The sequence below is a fragment of the Aristolochia californica genome, unplaced genomic scaffold (assembly GCF_029961685.1).
Source record: "Aristolochia californica isolate CCGP_79_NKW_82.1479 unplaced genomic scaffold, dmAriCali1.0.hap1 SCAF_7, whole genome shotgun sequence".
Classification (NCBI taxonomy): Eukaryota; Viridiplantae; Streptophyta; class Magnoliopsida; order Piperales; family Aristolochiaceae; genus Aristolochia; species Aristolochia californica.
In genome coordinates, this window is record NW_027182268.1 from 29,329,487 (window position 1) to 29,353,040 (window position 23,554).

The 23,554-nt window shown below is 41.7% G+C and overlaps 1 pseudogene; it reads right to left on the reverse strand.

The window, feature by feature from the left end:
• Positions 1-16,912: 16,912 nt before the first annotated feature.
• LOC137937278 (pyrophosphate-energized vacuolar membrane proton pump 1-like) lies at positions 16,913-18,366 on the reverse strand (annotated as a pseudogene).
• Positions 18,367-23,554: the final 5,188 nt, after the last annotated feature.

Here is a 23,554-nt window from a genome sequence, read left to right on the forward strand (position 1 = left end):
AGTCTATTCTCTTACTTATTCAACCAATTCTCGATCTGAGTTATCTACAAAGACAAATTTATATTTGAAGCAGTGAAGGTCAGATTGGAAAGCTTCAACTTCCGAGGTATTTTATACTATTAAGAAAGATACTTAATATGGATAATTATATATAAAAAGAAATATATGTAAGTATATTTTCTTACCTATACAACCAATTCTTGATCTGAGTTTTTTATACGGAGATATTGATCTTAGAAGAGTCAATGGCCATGCTGGAAAAAAGAAAGAAATAACTCTTAGTTTGGCCAGATGATAGAGGCCAAAATCTACCAGATTATTTATCTTTTGATAATTATATTTTATGAATAGAAGTTATACTTGGATGAAAGTCATTAAGTCTAGTTTCAGAAGGAGAAAATTTCATGTTAATCTGATCTATATTTAAAGATATATTCGCATTTGAAGAATCAAAGGTCATGCTGGTATTCTATTACATTGGAAAATCCGAATTTAAGTCCATTGTTTTACGTCACTTTTTGAGTTGTTATATCAGAAAAATATCTCACTTCAACCTGGTTTGAGGGCTTATTTATACATCTCTGTTATTTGGTCTTATTGCTACATCTATGATATTTGGTTCAAGCTGGGATCACTACCATTACCACCCTGCTTGAGAAGGAGAAGTAGAAGAAGTAAAAGAAAGTGGTATTTTATTCCATATGTTGTGGATAAGTGACCAAAATATTCAAGAAAGGGGGAGCACAAATGAAGCTTTGTATCTAAGAAGAAATTTTTATATTGGATTATTTCATGGGTCCTTTTACAAGGTTTATTATTTTGGTTCGTGTTATATGTGTTGGAAGATGGTCATGTTATATGTGTTGTTGCTATTGTGTCTCTTTGGATGAGACATTATTATTGAAGAAGAGGTGGCCTCAGTATCATTTCTCATACCATCATTTATTTAAACTCTCAAAAATATCTTATTGGAAAAACCCTTATTGTAACCTTATAACTGTTACTACAGTTGGGACACCTTGAGATTCGGTGCCCGGATTGGGACACCATGATGGATGAGTTTATTACTAATATCATATAACCCCCCTGAATTAGCATTTATTACTCCCACTTGAGAGTCGTTATCCTGTGGAGGGACAAGGTGGAGGATTTTTTTATAATACTTTTGAGCATCGCGTATAGACTCACTACCTACAAAAGATAGGAGTGTGCCCTACTAGAGTATAGAGCAATGTCATACGAGTTGGAGTGATTTTACTCTCACTTACATTATGCCAGCTGGGCCTAATGGAAAAACCACCAATGTAAGGAGGAGTGTTGGAAGATATGGAGGACTGCCATTTTATACAAAAAGATCTCATACATCATTTGCAGCAAGCTGGGAGTTCAAGTTGTTCTCTCACCCCCAACTTGAGGGAGAGTGTTGGAAGAGCTCACATATTTAAGAGTATTGTAAGATGGGTTACACGACCAAGGAAGACCCACATATCTAAGAGTATTGTAAGATGGGCCACACGACCAAAGAAAATCCACATTTATAAGAGTATTGTAAAATGGGCCCAAGCACATAAGAAGTAGGACCCACCATGATTACCACAAGCTGACATCTTTATCACATAAGTCGGAAGATCAAGAAGGACTCACAAAGATAACCACAAGCTGGTTGGAAAATCAAGAAAAACTCACAAAGATAACCACAAGTTGGTTAGAAGATCAAGTGGGACCCACAAAGATAGCCACGAGTTGGCATCTTTATCTTATGGTCACAATTACGATATCTTGGGATGTATATTAGATAGAATTTATGTTAATACTTGTTGTATAATTTGTGTTATGTAAATAGGGTAATTAGATAGGGCTTAATGGGCTGGGTGACATTGTATTGGACCCATGGGCCGTTATGTAATAAATTGAAAATGAAGGACGGAAGGAAGGCACTCCATTCATTCCCGAAATCTATTCGTCTCCCTCCTTTGCGTCTCCCTCGCCAAGAAACTAGAGAGTGTGAAGATCTCTATCTGGACTGTGTCGTATGTCCCTAGAGGTCTTGGTGGTTCCATCCACCACCATAAGAGCTAAGAGCTCTCTATTGGGATGTGCCATCAGCCTCGTGACGAGGTGTTCCATCCCCAGGAAAACCAGACCGCGAACTCTGGTCTTTGCTGATCCATCAGCCTTGGTTCATTGTCGTAGACCTCTTTTGTCATGGTGGTAGAGCTTAGTGGTTCAACTGAGTGGTCAAGCTATCTCAGTCCGAAGAGTTCCTGTCCGAAGAACTTCTGTCCGACGATCTGCTGTCCGATGACTCAAAGTTCGGTTAGATCTTAGAGGAGTGGTCGGAAACCTCTGTTCAAGCTCAGAGGAGTGGTCGGAAACCTCTGTTCAAGCTCAAAGGAATGAGGTGACGAATTCTTGCGGGGAAGGTGAACGGCCAGGTGGGTGTTTCTGTCTGAGCTCGGATTTCTGGGTTGACATTATTTGTGTAATGTGTATGGGATGATATTATTTGCATAAGGTGGTTTCTGAAATTTTCAGAAACCGTGGGGGCAGATCTGAAATTTCCAAAAGTGTGGGGGCAGATCTGAAATTTTTATATCGAGGGGGCAAATCTGGAATTTTTTATAACGTGGGGGCAGATTTGGTATTTCTGAAGTGTGAGGCTGTTATGGTCCTGGGTTAAGTACCTATGTCTTCCGCTCCTAACAGGCCGGTCTTTTGGGTAGTATTGGCTAGGTGCTTAACGTTTGGTATCAGAGCTAGCGCTCGGTCACGAGTTCGAATCCCGGCAACGGCACAAAAGCTGGATTTAAATACTGGTAGGTCGCGCCGCTGTTGCGATGCTGCGGTTGGGCCAGTGCCACTGCGTCGCGTGCAAAGGCTGGATTAAAATACTGGTAGGTCACGCCGCTGTTGCGTTGCTGTAGTTGGGCCAGTGTCGTTGCACCACCGTGGTCGTCGGCTCGTGAAGGTGGGGTGTGATGTTATGGTCCTGGGTTAAGTACTTATGTCTTCCGCTCCTAACAGGTCGGTCTTTTGGGTAGTATTGGCTAGGTGCTTAACAGAGGCCAGATCTGGAATTTCTGAAATTGCGGGCTAGATCTGGAATTTTGGCCGCCATAGGGGTAAATCTGGAATTTTCAGTCGGGTGGTATTGCTGAAAATGTCAGCAAACTTTCATTGTTATCTTGTCAATGGACAAGTTAGATTTCTCTCCTATTCAGTTCATGGGTAAGAACTACAGTTCCTTGGCATTTCAGTTTCATTTATTTGTCATGGGAAAAGACTTATGGGGTCATATTGATGGGTGTGATTCGACATTCGCGAGGCTGAAGCGTTGTCAAAATGGACCACCATGGATGCTAGAGTCATGAACTAGATACTTGGATCCATTGAGCTTCATCGAGTCCTTAATCTGAGGCCCTTCAAAACAGCAGCGGATATGTGGAATTACCTACACAAGGTTTATCATCAAAACATCACGGCCCGACGGTTTCAAGTCGAATATGAAATGGCAAATTTCACGCAAGGAAGTCGTTCCATTGAAGAGTATTTCTTGAGCTTCCAAAATCTATGGGCTGACTATACTGATAATGTTAATGAGAACGTGCCAGTTGCTGCTTTCTCTACATTGCAAGCCATACATGAAACCGGTAAGAGGGATCAATTCTTGATGAAGCTCCATCCAGAATTTGAGATTGCTTATTCACATCTAATGAATCGTCATCCAATGCCGTCTCTGGATGCCTGTTTGAGTGAACTTCTTAGGGAGGAGCAACACATTGCTACTCAGACTGGCATGGAACATCAAGTCTAGGCTGATACCTCTACTCCTGTGGTCTATGCAACACAAGGGAAAAATAAGGGTCGGGACATGAGTTTTGTTCAGTGCTTCCACTACAAGGCATATGATCACTTTGCTGGGGAATGCCCCAAGAAGTCTTGTAACTACTGCAAGAAGCTGGGTCATCTCATCGCAGCTTGCCCTACTTTACCTGAAGAGAAGAAGAATACAAATTATCATGCCTCTACTGGTACTTCTAGTTCTGCAGCATTTTCGACTGCCGTCCCAGTTTCTAATATTCCTGTTCCTCCATCACCTACAATTTCGAACACACTCACCCCTGAAATGGTACAACAGATGATCATATATGCTTTTTCTACTTTTGGTCTCTCAGGTAAGCAAAAAATCTCTACTCAGCCATGGTATTTTGATTCCGGTGGTTCTAACCATATGACCAACAATGTAGTGTCTCTTTCTAACGTCAGAAAGTATGATGGAAACCTGCATGTCAACACGGTTGATGGCAGCTCTCTGCCTATTAGTGTTGTTGGTGATCTCTCCCCCTCCTTAGCTGGTGTCTTTGTGTCTCCTAGCCTATTCACAAACCTTCTGCCTATTGGTCAACAAGTTGATAAAAATTGTAATGTTCAGTTCTCTCGCTTTGGTTGTGTTGTCTAGGATCAAGCATCGGGGAAAGTGATCACGAAGGGGCCTAAAGTGGGAAGGTTATTTCCACTTAAAGTCTTTCAATCCACCATTATTCCACGTACTTCTGTACTTTCTTTTGTATCAAATGTTGTTGGTTCTGGCACTAAGATGTGGCATAGACGTCTAGGCCACCCAAACTCTGATGTTCTTCATACAATGTTTAAATTTGGTTTATTAGGCAGTAAAAAATACACCTATCTTAATACTTTTGATTGTTCTTCATGCAAACATGGCAAAAGTAATTTTTTAATGTTTCTTCATCATGCCTTGCATGCCTCCCACTATTTTGATCTTATTCATAGTAATGTCTGGGGAATTGCTCATGTTGTCTCGCATGCACAATATAAGTACTCTGTTACCTTTATTGATGATTTTAGTTGGTTGACCAAGGTCTACTTCTTACGGGGCTAAGTCTGAAGTTTTTGTCGTCTTTAAGAGGTTTCTTGCGCTTCTTCAAACACAACTTTTCTCACATTAAAGTACTGCGCTTTGACTCTAGAGGCGAGTACATGTGTACTGAATTCCAGGATTTCTTCAAATCAAAGGCATTATCTCTCAGCGTTCTTGTCCCTCGACACCGCAACAAAATGGGGTTGTTGAGCGGAAAAATCGTTACCTTCTTGATATGGTCCACACCCTTCTCTTTGAATCATCCGTTCCTCCCCGTTTTTTGTGCGAAACACTCTCTACCTTAGTTCATTTAATCAACCGCCTGCCCTCGCCTACCTTGCATCATGCCTCTTCATTCTTTAAGTTATTTTGTTATTCTCCATCATACAGTGATCTTCGGACGTCCGGTGGTGTTTGTTTTGTGCATCTACCTGATCATGCACGACATAAACTTATAGCCCAATCAATTATGTGTACATTTCTTGGGTATGCCATTTCTCAAAAGGCTATGTTTGCTATGATCCCCAAGCGCATCGAGTCCGTGTTTCTCGGAAAGTGGTCTTCTTTGAAAATCAATATGTCTTTCCATCTCAAGTTACACTGCCATCTGAATCTCTGCCTAGTCCACCGAGCTTTGATGAGTCTCGCCCCACTTCATTGCTGCCCCCTCTCGATCCTGACCTGGCGCTTGCTCTTGATCATCCCTCTGCACCTGCCCCCATCATTCTTCACGGATCTAGTCATCCTTCTTGCCCTCCTAATAGGTATGGTTTCCCCTCCCTGTATCACTTGCGGCTACTTTATCCTCTATTTCCATTCCCTCTTGCTACAAACAGGCTATGACACACGAGTGTTAGAAAAAGGCAATGCAAACAGAACAACAAGCGCTAGAGGAGAATCACACTTGGGACATTGTGACTTGCCCCCTACTATTCGACCTCTTGGGAGTAACTGGGTATTCTCTGTCAAACTGCGTTCAGATGGATCGTTGGATCGGTACAAAGCCTACCTTGTGGGCGTGGGGAACAAGCAGAAATATGGGATTTACTATGAGGAAACATTTGAGATAGTTTGGTGAGGGCTCAATAGCACACCGAGTCACTCAAAGGAAAAGGCAATGACTCACTGAGTTTATTACTTTTAAATTTCATATTTTATATTGCTTTCAGTATAACTTTCCATTAATTATGCATTGAGCAAGGACGCAGTGGTAGAATTGTTATTTTTAGCCCTAAAACCCTTATGACGTCAAACCCTATTTAAAGAGTATAGAAATAGTGAAAAGGCAAGTATTGAATTAGGTTAAACAGGGTTTCGAGTTCTCCTTGATGAGCTCTAGGGTTGGGATGTCTCCTTGACGAGCTCCAAGGTATGGTTCTCTTGAATTGAGATTTATTTCTTCTCTCTTTGAATTCTTGTTTGCATTGAGATTTTCCAAGGCAAAGGAAGAAGGGATTGATTACTGTTTTATCGTTCAAGGAGGGGCTTTAGCCTCCTCCACGGTTACAGAAGCAAGAGGGACGAATTTACCTTCCATCTGAGCAAGAAAAGGGAAGTCTTGATTCCCTAATCGAGTAGCACCACTAAAAGAGTCAGCTTTAGCCTCTAACAGAGTAAGGGAGGGTTAGGGAGTCTTAATCTCTTCTTTGTGGGCAATAGCAACCTTTCTAGAGGGTCACTACCCTCTTGGACGTGAGCAACAAAAAGGGTTTAGCCCTTCTTGGCCAAGAACAACAAGAGAAGTCTTTTATTTACGGGGAAGATTAAGAAAAGGAAACTCCTTTTCAATCCTACCGAGAACAACCAAGGAAAGGAGGTTCTTTTTTGAAAATTCGTGACTCAGAACCCTAATACAGTTCTTGATTCACAATTACCCCGCCAAGTTACTAGATCCATGGCTAGGGACCATAACAACTTTGTATCAGAGCAGGGTAACACGGCGGAGAACAGCATGAATGAGTTACAGGATTGGTGTGTGGAGTTTTGCAAGCATAGGCTGAGACTAACAGAAAACTTGCTGTAATGATGGAGCAGGTAGTACAAGTTCCATATATGAATATTCAGATTGAGAGACTTTCTAGGATGATGGGGAATACGATGATTGGAAGGAACTCAATTCCGGAACAAAAGGGAGAAGACAATTCACACAACAGAGGAGGAGATCAGTTTGCTGGATGCACCAGTTTTCCTGGCCAGATTGGAAACTTCAACCAAGGAGGAGGCACCGTACAAAGGTATACAAAACTTGATTTTCCAACTTTTAATGGGTTAGAAGACCCTTTGATTTGGTTACATAGGTGCGAAAAAAATTTTATCCATCAAAGAACAACAGGTAATGATATGGTAGGATTGGCCGTTTTCCACTTGCTTAGTTGGGTATTATAGAAAATTTATTCGTAGCTATGACCAACTTGCAACTCCGCTCAACAATCTCCTCAAGAAGAATGCTTTTACCTGGTCAGAGATAGCAATTGAAAGACGCCTTATCATTAGCCCCAGTTTTGCAGCTTCCCGACTTTGATGAGTCATTTGTAGTGGAATGTGATGCTTCGGGGGGTGGTATTGGAGCAGTGTTGCATCAACAAGGCCACCCGATTGCTTATTTTAGCTTCCAACTGGGACAACACCACCACAAGTTGGCAGCTTATGAGAGGGAATTGATCGGATTGGTGAAAACTATACAGCATTGGCGCCCTTATCTATGGGGACGTTCTTTTTTTATTCGCACTTATCATTGCAGCCTCAAGTATCTTCTTGAGCAACACCTCACTACTTCACCACAACAGCATTGGTTAAGTAAACTTATGGTGTTTGACTTTTCTGTCGAGTATAAATCGGGAAGTTTGAATGTAGCAGCTGATGCATTATCTCGCCGGGACGTTCCAGAGCCACAATTAAATGCCATCAGTCAGCTCAGAGCTCTCTTGTTGGATTCTATACGGGAAGAGGCACAATAGTACCCCGATATTATCGCCTTATGCCAGGACATCCAGCAGGGGACAGCGGCAAACAATTGGAGGGTTCAAGACAATCTCGTCCTCTACAAAAACAAAATTTTTCTACACCACACATCCCCTCTGATTAACAACATTTTAGCCTCCTTCCATGACAGTACACATGAGGGCCGATAAAAAACATATTTCCAGATCAGTAGGGAATTTTATTGGAGGGGCATGAAGCGCAGTATAGCCGATTATGTGGCGGCTTGTCCGACTTGTCAATGGAATAAAGCTGAAACATTAAGTTCAGCTTGGTTGCTCCAACCACTTCAGCTTCCGTCACAGGTCTGGTCTGATATTTCTATGGACTTCATAGATGGACTTCCCTCTTCGTCGGGTAAATCTGTTATCTTTGTAGTGGTGGATCGTTTCTCTAAGTATGGGCATTTCATTCCTTTGGCGCATCCTTACACTGCAGCTCAGGTCGCTCAACTTTTTATGGATAACATTATCCGCTTACATGGGAAGCCTAATTCAATTACCAGTGATAGGGATGCAATCTTTACAAGGACCTTTTGGAAAGAACTCTTCAAGTTACAGGGCACAACGTTAGCCTTTTCTTCAGCCTACCTTCCACAAACTGATGGTCAGACAGAGGTCGTCAACAGAACCATTAAAATGTATCTCCGCTGTTTTGTGGGGGACTCACCTAAGAGGTGGGTTAGGTGGCTCGCCTAGGCTGAGTTCTGTTACAACACCTCCTACCACAACGCACTCGAAACAACCCCATTCAAGGTGGTATATGGTAGAGAACTTCCCCGTCTTTTAGCCTATGAACCAGGGGCCTCTAAAGTCGCCACTTTGGACCAAGCATTAGCTGAAAGAGACACATTCATCACTGAAGTACGCACTCATCTACAAAAGGCACAACATTCTAGGAAAAAAATATTATGACAAGAAGCACCTGGAAGTCTTCTTTTCTCCTAGAGATTATGTTTGGTTGCGTCTCCAACACTACAGGCAGCTGTCATTGACAACCTCCAATCGTCACAACCTCTCTCCTAAATATTATGGTCCCTTTCAAGTGATGGACCGCATTGGGACAGTGGCCTACCGATTGCAGCTTTCGCCAGAGGCTAGAATTCACAACATCTTTCCTGTCTCACAACTAAAGGCCTTCCAAGGTGATTCGCCTTTGCTACACACCCCGCTGCCCCCACTCCATGAGGGACGTGTACTTTCTACCCCGGCACAGGTATTACAAGCTCGCTGTATTCAGAGTGATTGGGAGATCTTAGTGCAATGGGCAAATGCTGACCCCAGTGACACGACATGGGAGCCATTAGCGGTGTTTCGCACCCTCTACCCATAATTTGAACTTGAGGACAAACTCTTTCTCCGGGGGGGTGATGTTATGGACTCCATAGCATCACGAGTTATCCATAGGCATAAATTATGTCAATTTACTTTTCATGTAATTTCAATTCGGTTTGGTTTACTTTGTTTGGTTTGGTTTACTTTGGGTTGGTTCAGTATAATGTGGCGTGAACCACTTGACCTATGGGTCATCTTTGTATTTCCGTCCTCAACCCTATTTAGGGGGACGTGAAGGAAAAGAGAGGCAAGTATTGAAAAAATTAGATTAAACAGGTCAGATTCTCCCTCAGAGGTCTAGGTCGGATTCTTCCTTTGAGGTCCAAGGTTGAGCTTCCTCCAAAGCTCCTTCGTTCTATTTGAGTTCCACCATTACTCGTTCAAGAAACAAGAATTATCTTCCAACGTCAAGAGCATCCATGGAGGGAAGAGAGGAAAGAAGGGTGACTCGATCCATGGAGGGAATAGAGGAAAGAAGGGTGACTTGATCCATGGCCAGGGAAGAACCTAACAGGGAGGCACAACACTAACCCTTAGATAGCTTCTCCAGTAGGGCCACATGTCAGAAATCATAGCAATATTAGTCCTATAGTAGATACACGGTCCAACAACCCGCCCGCCTAATGTATTCGAAAATTAACTAGTGGGGAGATGGCTGAGTGCAGGGCGAAGAACTTATGTTACAATTATGGTGAAACATACAGGGCAGGCCATTAGTGTAAAAGGTTGTTCTGGTTAGAGGTCGATGAAATCACATAACCACAAAAATAAGTTTACATACTCCCAAAATAGTTACAACCCAAAACCGGTCACATCCCAAAGAACATTTGTAATCTATAAATGTACCAAAGACCTTTATTGGTTGGTCAGAAGGAACTTAACGGTCCTTCGTACGACACAGTGTTAAAAACAGACTCATGTTCTTCCAATAATTGGCTATCCACATGGACGGCATGACAAACGTAATCCAATATTAAACAATATAATGGATTTAATTGGTGATTTTCATCACAGTTTCTTTATGAAAAGTTGCTATGAGAAATATACTGCAGAATATGTTGCCTTTCTATGCCTAGGAATAGAAAGCGATGTTAATGAACAAGTACAAAAACTCAAGAGAGGAATCAATGCCCATTTTGAGGTGCTAAAAACAGGATATACTTAAAATACAGTAAAACTCCTTATGGACCTACAAAGTTTTGTAGATCAGAAATAGATCACTCTAGGATATTAGTACCTATCTGAGAGATAAAAACTAAAATGGTTACTAACAAAGAAAATAATTATAGGAAGTCATTTGTAAAATAACTTTTGTAAAAAATCAGCAAAGTACAGATAAAGATCGTCTTATGCAAGATATCTGCGCTTTGACTCAAAATAATGAATTAAGAGAACTTGTTGTTCGACATACCTCTCCATTCATTACTTTGTATCAATTGGAACGACTTATTGAAATTTTGTTCCAAAAATTAGAAGAGATAGCGTTTCAACTAAAATTCCTAAATGTTGGAACAAATATGAATAGAATGTACTTCTCTTCAAAATAGTGTTCATGTACATCATGAAACACAAGGAGAATAAGAAGAACATCCTAACCTTATGCAGGATGGACAAAAGTGGACAATTAGTATCCCTCGGATAACTGAAGTCTACAATGGAGATTGGATCGAGTTCCAAAAGAAATCATTTATCTTCCAGAAGGAACTATCTATAGAAATACAGGATACCGACTCAGGTACATTCTGTTATAGATTATTAAGTGAATCTGACTTAGCCAAATTAAAATGATTCAAATATGTCCATACGTGTTGGAAGATAAGATCAAACCCAAATGACCAAAGGAAGACCCACATATGTAAGATTATTATAAGATGGGCCACATGACCAAGGAAGGCCCACAAGATGGGCCAAGCCCATAAGAAGTAGGACCCACAATGATTACGTGTTGGAAGATAAGATCAAACCCAAACGACCAAAGGAAGGCCCACATATGTAAGATTATTATAAGATGGGCCACATGACCAAGGAAGGCCCACAAGACGGGCCCAAGCCCATAAGAAGTAGGACCCACAATGATTACCAAGAGCTGGCATCCTTATCACATCAGTTGGAAGATCAAGAACGACTCACAAAAGTATCTTTATCTTAGGGTCACGACCAAGAAGAGTTTTAGTTTAAGTTATATTTGTCTTTTATCCGTATTGAGTTATTTAATTATGTTAGGACTTATCTTTAAGTGTTAGAGTTTGGGTGTAATTGGGACAAAGGTAGTTTTATTGTAATTGGACTCTACTACCTTCCTCTATTATAAATGGAGGTTCATGTACTCTGATTACATCAAGTTATTGATGTCAATGAAGTATTCCACTTTTCCATAAATTCAACAGTACGTATAGGATTAGACCCCTTAATACGAATCAACCAAAATTTATCTTTCATAGCAGCTATCGTAGATAACTCAGCAAGGAATAATTTTGAAAAAGCACTACTCGGAGGAGTTAGAGAAAATTTAGGATTAGGCCCAGTTTCCTTTACAACCTGGCACAATCTACAAATAGATTTATATGATAAGCATATCCAGGATACCTTGTCCTAATAATCTACACAGAGAACTAGTCAAAAAATGGAATTCAACTAGGAAGATGAGTTATGAACATACTTATAAGCGTAGTTGCCAGAGGAATCAACACGGGAAAGGTTCCCGTTAAAGATTCAAAGAAAATTATAGAATTAGCCAAAAATATTGGTTATTCTAAAAACTTGACCACAAAAGAACTCGACCTCGGGGAGTTAACTTGGCTAACTGAATGGGTAGTCCAACCTTTGGCACCCAGACACCTTCCCCTCTCCAAAAAAACCATAAAAGAGATAGAAGGAAAACTAGTAATCACCAATGCTAGATCAAGCTTTTCCCTCGAACAGGATATGCCCTCTACCTCTACTAGTAGAGCCTCAACCAGTTCCCATTTCGAAGGAATAGGAAATCCAAGACCCAATGCCTATGTTCCACTTCACATCGATGATGGCACATAGCCCATACAAAGCCTTAGGCCCATCAATAGGAAACAGTGACATAGTCACCTATTCCAACCAAACCTTAGAGTCTTATGGAAAGACCCTAAATAGGTTAGAAAAGGTTGTTGACAGTCTACAACAGAAAGTTAATTTCCTCTATGATGAACATAAACATAGAGAAATACTAAAATGTCAAACTATCCTAGAAAATATTCTAGAACAAATTGACCATGGAAATAGTTTTGTTTTCTTTAAAGAATTAAAAGAACTAGAACAAAGTTAAGATAATCTAAACAAAGATAAAATGCAAGAACTTCTAACCACAGTCTTAGCATTAAAAGAACGATTAGGATCTCCCAGTTCATCAAGGTGTAAAACCCTTTTTACACCTTGGACTCCAGAATGATCTACAAGTGGAAAATTTTAGATCTTTTAGAATTATATAGAGAAGGCCTTGCCTTTATTTTACAACAAAGAGACACTCTTCAACCTGAAGATGACACAATCCCATCAATAGTAATGTACCATTATTTATGGGAAAGATATAATGATCCCACCCATAAAATAAGATGCAAGATCAAACGAATTAAAAGAAAGCTAGAGATCTTAGCTTTATAAAATGATCTATAGAGAGTGCCTCTTAGATCGTTTAAGACTGGCATGAACAACAAGAGTTCGCGCTCTGCAAAACAGAGATAATCGTAGACCAACAAATGAAACCATGATAGCTTATATCAAGTTTAATACTGAATGGATAAGATTAAACATTAGAGCACGCACACTACAGTGCATAATCCGAATACTTCAGAGAAAGCTTAAAGAAATAGCTCTATAAATTTGAATGAGTTTTTCTATTTAAATGATATGGAAACTCAATTACCTTTAGGCCTTCCTGACATTACCAGATGACTTAAAAACCTAGTGTACAATGCACCTTGCATAGCACCTAGAAAAAAAGATCCAGAACCTTTTGCCTTTAGGATTGCTTCGGTCTTCCAAACTAGAAGCCAAGCTGGCGACAAAGATGAGCCAGAAGTGTTTCTGAGAAAAAATAGCTTTCGTCAACGTATCAGGCTATTACCAACGGAAGTCAAATTTCTGAATCTTTCTGAATGAAGATGTTTGTGGAAGTAGTGGCCGAGCTTATTTCTATTAATAGAGCAAGTTCTAGCCGCACAAATCGGTCGGGCAACAAAAGGAATCTATTGAGCATATGGCTCATATAAGATTAGGTTGGGGGGATGTTAATGTATAGGGGTATTTGTGTTTTTTCGACACAAATACCTCTAGGGTTTAATATTATATAAGGATTAGGTAACCCTGATTATCATTAGTGAAAGATTTATCCCTATCGCTCCGATGGACGTAGGCTTAGCCAAACCATCGTAAATTTGACTTATTAATTCCTATTTTTCCGCTCTTCATCAACAACAATAATTGGTATCAAAGCTCTAAAGGAAATTTTCTGATTTCTGGTTCTAGAACTCCGGAAAGGCGACGACGGAGGGAGAGTTCTATTCCCAGAGTTTGATGACAACGCAGGATTGGGAACGTCGCGTGGAGAGTTCTTCGTCCAAAGTTCCGTGAAGGTCTCAGCGCGAGTTCGACGATGATAACGTACGCCGTCACTACCGGAGACGGCGATGGAGAACGCGGGGCTGTTGTGCAAAATCGTCGATGGAAAAGCACCGTCTAATAGCAGTCTTTGTTGGCGATGTGTGAGAAATTGTCGAAGAGGGGTCTCTATCGGTGATGCGTCGCCTAGTTTGTGATTTCTCTAGTGAGAAATTGCAGAGAAGAAAAGGGCTTTTTTTGAGGCTCGGCACCACTGCCGGGGACGACGACATTGCACTGGACAACTAAAGCAGGAGAGGGACCATCGACGGGAGAGGAACCGTCACGCGGGATGATAGAAATGTTAAAATTGGGTGGGATCTCTGAGGCTCGGTGACGGTAAGCCTCTTCGGCACCGCTAACGGAGACGAGCCACTGGAGATGATGGGAGGCACAAGGCCATCGAGAGTTCACCGCAGGAGGACGACGATGATCGTCATCGCACAGGACGACAGGGAAGAAAAAAATTTTTGCTGGAGGTCGACGGAACCAGAATCGTCGTGCAGGACCACCATAAACAACTCCTTCCCGTCACCGCTAAAGGAGACGACAGGCCACCGGAGATGACGGAGGCACATGGACGTTGTGAGTTCACCACATTAGGAAGTGAGAGGATGACGATGGTCATCATCACATGGAACTAACTGAGAAGAAAAAAAAAAATTTGGCTTCTGAATCTGGATTTTGGAAATCGCGTGTGATTTTTGAATTTCTCCTGAAATTCGGGCGCTGGGCGTCTAACACGATGGACACGCATCCGACGACATTGATGCTGATGCTTGATGTGTCTGGAATTTTTCTAACACGTCTAATTTTTATTATTGGCTCATTCCCGAGGGTTGCAAGTGCACGTTGTGCACACATGCACACACGAGGACTTTTTCTGCACAGCGTCCGATTAAAGTGATTTTGGAGGAGTTGGATTTGTCTTATTCTAAACGATTCATCGAAAACCCAAGTTAGGTTATGATGATTGAGGCTTCTTTTGCCAAATTTTATATGATGAAATTTGATGGCACTGAGAATTTCAAATTATGGTAGAGGAGGGTGCAGCAGAGTATGTTGAAGGCGTTGTACAAAAAACAACCAGAATAAATGGATGACATGGATTGGAGAGAAAATGAAGCGAAGGTTGTGGTGACTATTAGATTTTGTCTGGCTGATGATGTGATGTATCACATCATGGATAAGGAATCACGAGTAGTAGTTTGGGTGAAATCGAAAAGTCGGTATATGTCCAAGTTGTTGACGAACAGGCTCTATCTTAAGAAGAAACTGTATGGTCTTAAGATGACAGAGGGTTCAGATCTGAGCCAGCATATCAAAATTTTCAATCAGGTCATTAGTGATTTGAGGCGGGTTGATGTGAAGTTCGAAGATGAAGACAAGGCATTAATATTGCTGAATTCCCTACCGAATTCTCCTATGTACGAAAATTTGGTTACGACTCTGATGTGGGGAAAAGAAACTCTCGAATTGGAGGAAATCACAAGTGCTCTATTAGGCTTCCATCAGAGGAAGAAATCCAGTGATGTGACTTCACAAGGTGAAGGATTTGTGGTAAAGGGTAACTAGAAACGTGGAAGAAACAAGTTTTGGAGTGGATCGAGTAACAACAAATCTTGGTCTAAATCCAGGAAGAGGAAAGACATCACGTGTTTTAAGTGCGGGGAAAAGGGGCACATAAAATGGGATTGTCTAGAGAAAAAGAAACGGAATGCAGAGAACAGAGAGGGTCCATCAAAGTCTGTGAATGTAGTGAAAGAAGAAGACTCAAAGAGTGGCGACGTGGATATGCTTTCTGTCTCATCCAGTTCAGATCATCTAAGAGATTCTTGGATTCTGGATTCAACATGCTCTTATAACATGATGCCAAATAAAGATTGGTTTCACACCTACAGGTTAGTAAACTCTGGTTATGTTCTGATGGGTAATGAGGCTTCATTCAAAGTTGTTGGAATAGGGAGTATACAAATTAAAATGTTTGATGGTGTGATTAGAACATTATGTGATGTTAGACACATACCTGATTTAAGAAAGAATCTGATTTCATTGGGCACTTTAGACTGTAATGGATATAGTTACAAGTTTGCAAGTGGAATAATGAAAGTTAGTAAAGGTGTCTTAACAGTGATGAAGGGACATAAAATATCTGGCAATTTCTATACACACTACAAGGTACCACAGTTGTAGGTGGAGTTATAGTTTTAGAGGTTGAGTCAAACTACACAATCTTGTGGCATATGCGGTTAGGTCATATGGGAGTGCATGGGATGATGGAGCTTCATAAGAGAAATCTATTGAAGGGTATCAAAACATGCAAGCTTGATTTTTGCAAGTTTTGTGTCCTTGGAAAATAGAATAAGATGCAGTTCATGGCAGCCACACACAAGATGGAGGGGATTCTAGACAATATTCACTCAGATGTTTGGGGGCCAATAAGATTAGCATCTCGAGGAGGACACATGTATTTTGTGACCTTTATTTATGACTACTCACAAAAAGTTTGGGTGTACTTCATACAACACAAGTTATAAACGTTTTGTTACGGTCCCGGATTTGACACAAGGATTCGTTGTTACGGTCCTAGATCTACCACGGATTATTGTAGGGATACCATGTGGAATTGTAGAGATACATGGAGAGGAAGACCAAGATCAAGCCAAAGGGAAGCTTGAAAACCTTAGAACTCGTCAAGGGGAGCTCCAAGCCTGTTTAACCTAAAATTAACCTAAAACCAATGCTTGTCTTTTCTCATTACTCTTACCCCTTAAATAAGGTTCACCCTGTTAGGGGTTAAGATAAAATATTAATAAAATATTCCTATAAATAAAATATTCCAAAAATACCCATGTGGCCTAAAACTGAAATAAATAAAGTAAATTAAAAAAAATAATTAAAATAATAATGTTATTGTGTGCATAACATTACACCCCCCTGGAAGAACGAGTTTGTCCACAAGCTCGGAAGTAGGGCATGTATGCCGACGTCTCCACCTGTTCCCAATTAGCATCCATGATAGCTATGTCTGCCCTCCAAACGCCCAAAACTGAAGCATTCCCAAGAAACTCTTTATTTATTTATTTATTTTTTATGGTCGAATGTAAGAATGCGTACTGAATCTTGCTACATCGCCCCAAGCAACATCTCTACCTACCCTAAGTCCCGGATGGCATTGCCTACACTCTGCTTGCATGGCAGCCACAACATCATGACCAGCCCCCTGGGATTGAGAAGATTCAGCAGCACTAATCACACTCTTCATGATCATGGCTGAAAACCAGTATGGAAGCATTTCACCCACAATCAACCCAATGAAGACTTGAGATGTCAAACATCCACTGTTGAAATTGCAGCCTGACTCACAAAAGCACCAAAAAGAGCTAAAGACACCAGGGTGGCTGAACCAATCACAAAGCCCTTTCCAATAGCAGCAGTAGTGTTTCCAGCAGCAACAAGGGCATCGGTTCTCTCATGTATCATGTGGCTCTTGCCCGCCATCTCAGCAATACTTCTGGCATTGTCACTCATGGGTCCATATGCATCAATTGCCAACCTAGTAGCGATGGTGCTCAGCATCCAAAGAGCAGCCACTGCAAAACCATACATAGCAGCAAGACTAAAACTGACAAAAATGCTGACTACACTTGCAAAAATGGGAATAATGACAGACTTATATCCCAAAGCCAGCCCAAAGATCACATTTGTCGCAGCTCCTGTCCTGCAGGAATCACCAACATCATGCATAGGGCTGTAAGCATTACTGGTGTAGTATTCAGTTACAACCCCAATGACAAGTCCAGCCCACATACCAACAGCAACACAGAAGAACAACTCCCAGTTCTTCACAACCTTTTGGGCTCCAAAATTATAGATTGTATAGGACCATGGCAAGCCAATCCAGCTAACAATACCAATACTAGACATGAGAGCAGTAGAAATGATGAGCTGCTTCTTCAAAGAAGGTTCAATGTCTTTCATTGCTTTGATTTCAAAGAAATTAGTAGCAAAGAGGGTACTGATCAAACAAACGATAATACCCAAAGAACTAATGAGGAGGGGATATAGTATTGCAGTCAATTCAGGGTTAATACCAAAAAACCAAAAAAGGATTGATGCCACAACGAGGGCAGCACAGGAAGCTTCAGCATACGAGCCAAAAAGATCAGAGCCCATTCCAGCAATATCTCCAACATTGTCACCAACAATGTCAGCAATCACAGCAGGATTTCTTGGGTCAACCACAGGAATGTGTCTCTCAACTTTTCCAACAAGATCAGCGCCAACATCAGCATCATCTACATCCTCATCCCCTTCTATATCATCAAACTCGTCACCCTGAACAGCCACTCCCATAAACCATGAGACAGCATGTGGGATAATTTTGGCACTGACGGGTGATCCAATATTAAAATCTTGTTCCATTTGAGGCTGAATCTGTTCAGAAAGTTTCTGGTACTTGGCTGCATTAGAAGCAGTTGCTGCATTCGCAAAATCTGAGCAGAATCTGAATATCATGTCAGCACCCCGTCCCTCCAATTCCATCTCCCTTGCTGAATGCTTCTGGGCATTCCCCACTGTTGAATTTAGGACCCCTTTTCCATAATTACGAGTAAAAGAAAGAAGAAATAAAAAGAGAGAAAAGGGGAGAAGAGCTCTCGGGTAGAGCAAAAAACATTAAAAGGGAAAGGATGAGTTGCGCCAAGCAAGGAGAGGGAGAGAGAGAACCAACTCAGGATTGAATGTGTTGCTTGATTAATTCCGAATTACAACCTCTCTATTTATAGGAGAGGAGGAGGTAGAGTCCTCATACAAGTTGTCATTCAATCCTAATTACATTCTAACTCTAACTTTTCAATATAAGTAAGTTTATTCAAACTAGAACTCCTAGAAGACTAATTGGAGTAGAACTAGAAGTTCTTTATTATCCACGTGAATATAAGGGATAAGCCAGCTCGTGGCCTTATCCTAATGGGCCCCTCATGATTCTCTAGTGCAACTTGATAATTGTGCCAGCTCGTGAGATCTTGTGGGCTCCACTTGATCTTCAAGTCTTCTAAATCAACTCAGCTTGTGCTTCTTGATTCCTTTACTCGAGCTTGTTTTGGGAGAGGACTCTTCTTGGTGTCCCAAGTCCTCTAGGATTCTTCTTGATGACCTACAACCTCATGGTGGGCCCCACATTGTAACACTCCCCCTCAAGCTGGGGGTGAGAAGACGTCATAAACACCCAACATGCTGCATATGGTAGACATGATCTTGTGAGTGACTGGTTTGGTGAGGATGTCTGTGTTAGGATCCTCATGAGCCATGGATCTTGTCACCATCCTCTCTTCTCTTCCTTCCATTGCTTTGCTTGACGTAGGGACAAATTGATGGAGTGATGTAAGAAGAAATTCGGAAAGGGGATTTGGAGAAAAAGGGGGAGAGCTTGAAGGAGCTCTCGACCTGTTATCTAAATTAATCTAGGCTAATTTACTAATTCAATCGCTGCCTTTCATTAACCTAGCCATCCCCTTAAATAGGGTTGAGGATGCCAAATACACTTCAGACCCTTGGGTCACTGGTTCAAGCCAAATAAATTGTAAACCAAACCAAACCAAAATCAAGCCAAAATCAATTACATGAAAATTGAAAACCACATTAATGAATTCCTACGCCTGCTGGTAACACATGATGCTATTGAGGCCATAACATCACCCCCCTCCTGGAGAAAGAGCTTGTCCTCAAGCTTGAAGGAAGGGTAGAGAAGCCGAAATGCTGATAATGGCTCCCATGTAGTGTCATTGGGGTCTACATCTGCCCATTGTACGAGAATTTCTCAATCGCCTTGAATGTGGCGTGCCTGCAATACCTGAGCTGGAGTAGAAAGGACACGACCCTCATGGAGTGGTGGTAGAGGGGTGTGCAGCAAGGGAGAGTCGCCCTGGAATGGCTTCAGTTGGGATACGTGAAATACATTATGTATCTTTGCCTCGGGTGGTAGCTGCAAGCAGTAGGCCATGGTGCCAATGCGGTCCAACACCTGAAATGGACCATAATATTTTGGAGAAAGCTTGTGGCACTTGGAGGCAATCAGTGACTGTTGGCGATAGCGTTGGAGATTTAACCACACATAATCTCCTGAGGAATAATATACCTTCCGGTGCTTCTTATCATAATAGAACTTCATAGAGTGTTGGGCCTCCTGGAGATGAGTACACACCTCAGTGAACATAGTGTCTCTTTCAGCTAACGCATGGTCCAAAGTGGGGACGTTGGATGCCCCAGGTTCATAGGATAACAAACGAGGTGGATCTCTGCCATAAACTACCCTGAAAGGAGTAGCTCCCAGTGCACTATGGTAAGAGGTGTTATAGCAAAATTCTGCCTAGGAAAGCCACTTAACCCACCGTTTAGGTGAGTCCCCCACAAAACAGCGAAGATACATTTCGAACGTGCGGTTGATGACCTCGGTTTGTCCGTCAGTCTGATAGGCAGAAGAGAATGCCAATTGAGTGCCATGTAACTTGAATAATTCTTTCCAAAAGGTACTGGTAAAAATGGCATCCATGTCACTGATAATAGATGTTGGAATCCCGTGTAATCGGACAATGTGGTCCATAAATAACTGAGCTACATGAGCAGTAGTATATGGATGCGCCAAAGAAATGACATGACCATATTTTGAAAAACAGTCTACCACAACTAATATCACGGATTTACCTGATGAAGTTGGAAGGCCATCAATGAAATCCATGGAAATGTCGGACCAGATTTGAGACGGTAGCTGCAGAGGTTGTAGTAGGTCCGCAGGACTTAAAGATTTGGCCTTGTTTTGTTGACAAATCTGACAAGCAGCTACATAATCAGCAATCGTGCTCTTCATACCCCTCCAATAAAATTCCCGACTGATTCGGAAATATGTTTTCTGTCGACCCTCATGGTGTGAAGAAGTGGGGACGTGTGATGCATAAAAATCTTGTTTTTGTATAGGATAAGACGATCCTGAATCGTCCAATGACTAGCTGCTGTCCCTTACTGAATATCTTGATATAATGAAATAAGTTCTGGATAATGATGTGTCTCCTCACGAATAGAATCCCACAAAAGTAAGCGTGGGTGGCTGAGAGCATAAATGTGTGGTTCTAGAATGTCCCGATGAGACAAAGCATCAGCCCCCAAATTTCAACTGCCTGGCTTATATTGAACTGTAAAATCGAAGCCCATGAGTTTACTCAACCAGTGTTGCTGTGGTGATGTGGTGAGGCGTTGCTCAAGAAGATACTTGAGGCTGCAATGATCTGTACGAATCAAAAATGGTCTTCCCCATAGATAAGGCCGCCAATGTTGGATGGCCTTGGCTAACCCAATCAGTTCCCTCTCATATGCTACTCACTTGTGGTGGTGTTGTCCCTACTGGCAGCTGAAATAAGCGATGGGGTGTCCCAGTTGCTGTAACACTGCACCAATACCTCCTTCGGATGCATCACATTCCACCACAAAAGATTCATCAAAATTTGGTAGCTGTAGCACCGACACTGAGGCTAAGGCCTCCTTTAACTGCTGAAAGGCCTGTGCCGCTAAGGGAGACCAGGTGAATGCATGTTTCTTGAGAAGGTTTTTGAGTGGTGCTGCTATCTGGCCATAAGTACGGATAAATTTTCTATAATATCCCGCTAGGTCCAAAAATCCCCTTAATGCAGTAAGGGAGGTGGGAGGAGGCCAATCTGTGACGGTTTGTATCTTACTCTGGTCAACCTTCACGCCCACAGCTGATATAACGTGGCCCAAATATGCCACTTCTGAAGTGCCCATAGAACATTTGGATTCATTCAAAACCAAATGATGGGAGCATAGAATGGTAAATACCTGATGGAGGTGTTGGAGATGTTCGTCCCAATTTGTGCTATATACCAAGATGTCATAAAAAAATACTAACACATATTTCCGAAGAAGTGAGGAAAATACCTCATTCATGAGGGCCTAGAAGGTGGAGGGCACATTGGAGAGACCGAAGGGCATGACGCGGAACTCAAAATGACCGTGGTGTGTGCAGAACGCAGTCTTCTCCACATCTGTCGGGTAAACTCTCATTTGATGATAGCCCGATTTCAAATCTAACTTGGTAAAAATTGTAGCACCATGTAACTCATCCAGCAACTCGTCCACCATTGGGATGGGGAACTTGTCTTTAATTGTATGAAAATTGAGTTACCTGTAGTTGACACAAAACCTCCGTGATTTATCCTTTTTTTAATGACCAGTAAAATAGGGGATGAGAAGGGAGACCTACTGGGCTGGATAACTCCCTGAGTGAGCATATTCAGGCACTGTCTTTCAATTTCATCTTTCTGTATATGTGGGTAACGATAAGGACGCACCACCACTGGATCGGTTCCCAACTTCAAACGTATGCGGTGGTCACAGTGACACACTGATGGTAGTCCAGTAGGGTCATTAAATAAATCGGCAAAGGCTGTAAGTAATGGAGATAACTTACAATCACCAGTGCTCTGAATCTGGAAAGTGTGAAGTGCGTTGGGCACCTATGCCTTGATACCCTGCAATGTAATCTGGCCCTATTGTGCTGTAAATGTTATAGTCGGAGCCTAAAAATCCCACAATATAGGGCTTAATAGCTGAAGCCATTTTACCCCGAGCACCAAATCAAATCCTGCTAAAAGAATGACCAGTAAGTCAGCCTTAAATGAATGTCCCTCAATAGTAAAAGGGGTGGCTGCACATAACCCAACACTAGCAATTTTAGCCCACTGAAACCGAGAGACCCTTTTGTTGTTGGATTTCTAATCCCAATTGTTTCGTTGTGGGCTCACTGATAAAATTATGTGTGCTGCCAGAATCAACTAAAGCAAGTAACTGGAGATGGTGTAACTTGGCCTTTACCTGCATGGTATTAGAACTACGCAGGCCATGCATGGCATGGAGGGAGAGCTTTGGTTCTTGATGTTCCTCTTCAACAACATCATCTTCAAGAAGCATTTTTGAACCCTCTTCCCAAAGTTCTATACTGAATAATCTTTTGCAGGTATGTCCTAGGAGAAATTGTTCATCACAATTAAAATAGAGGCCCTTGGTCTTTCTTGCCTCCATTCCTGTTTAGTCAAGAATTTACGTGGAAGATTGTGTGTGTGTGTGTGTGTGTGGGGGGGGGGGGGGGGGTGTACTTTTGTAGACTGCTCTGCACGGTTAGGGCTGAAGAGCCAAAATGTGGCCCAGGTGCAATACCCGGTAGTCTATTGGTTCAAAAGGGTTTTCGGCCTAATGATTCCCTCAGAACTCTTTGTTTCTGTTCCACAGCCCTGGCATAATTCATGGCTGAATCCAAATCTATAGGACCAAGTAATTCCTCTTCCAAGTGAACCGACTTGATCAATCCTGCATTAAAGATTTGAACATGTAGGTGAGGAACAAATTTACTCGCTCAGGCCAACCTTTCCTAAAATGTTTTCTAGTACAATTCTAAAGTGTCAGTCTGTTTATAGTTGATCAATTCCCCCAGTGGATTGCTACTAGCTAGAGGTCCAAACCTCATCTAGCAAGCATGTTTAAAATTTAACCAATCCTGAGTCGAATGGACATTTCGGTAGTGATGGAACCACATGAGCACTTCATCGAGCAGGTGGTAGGTGGCCAACATGATCTTGTCCACATCCAACGTTTGTTGATGATAGAAAAATTGCTCACATTTCATGAACCAAAGTAAAGGATCCTTTGAGCCATCATATGTAGG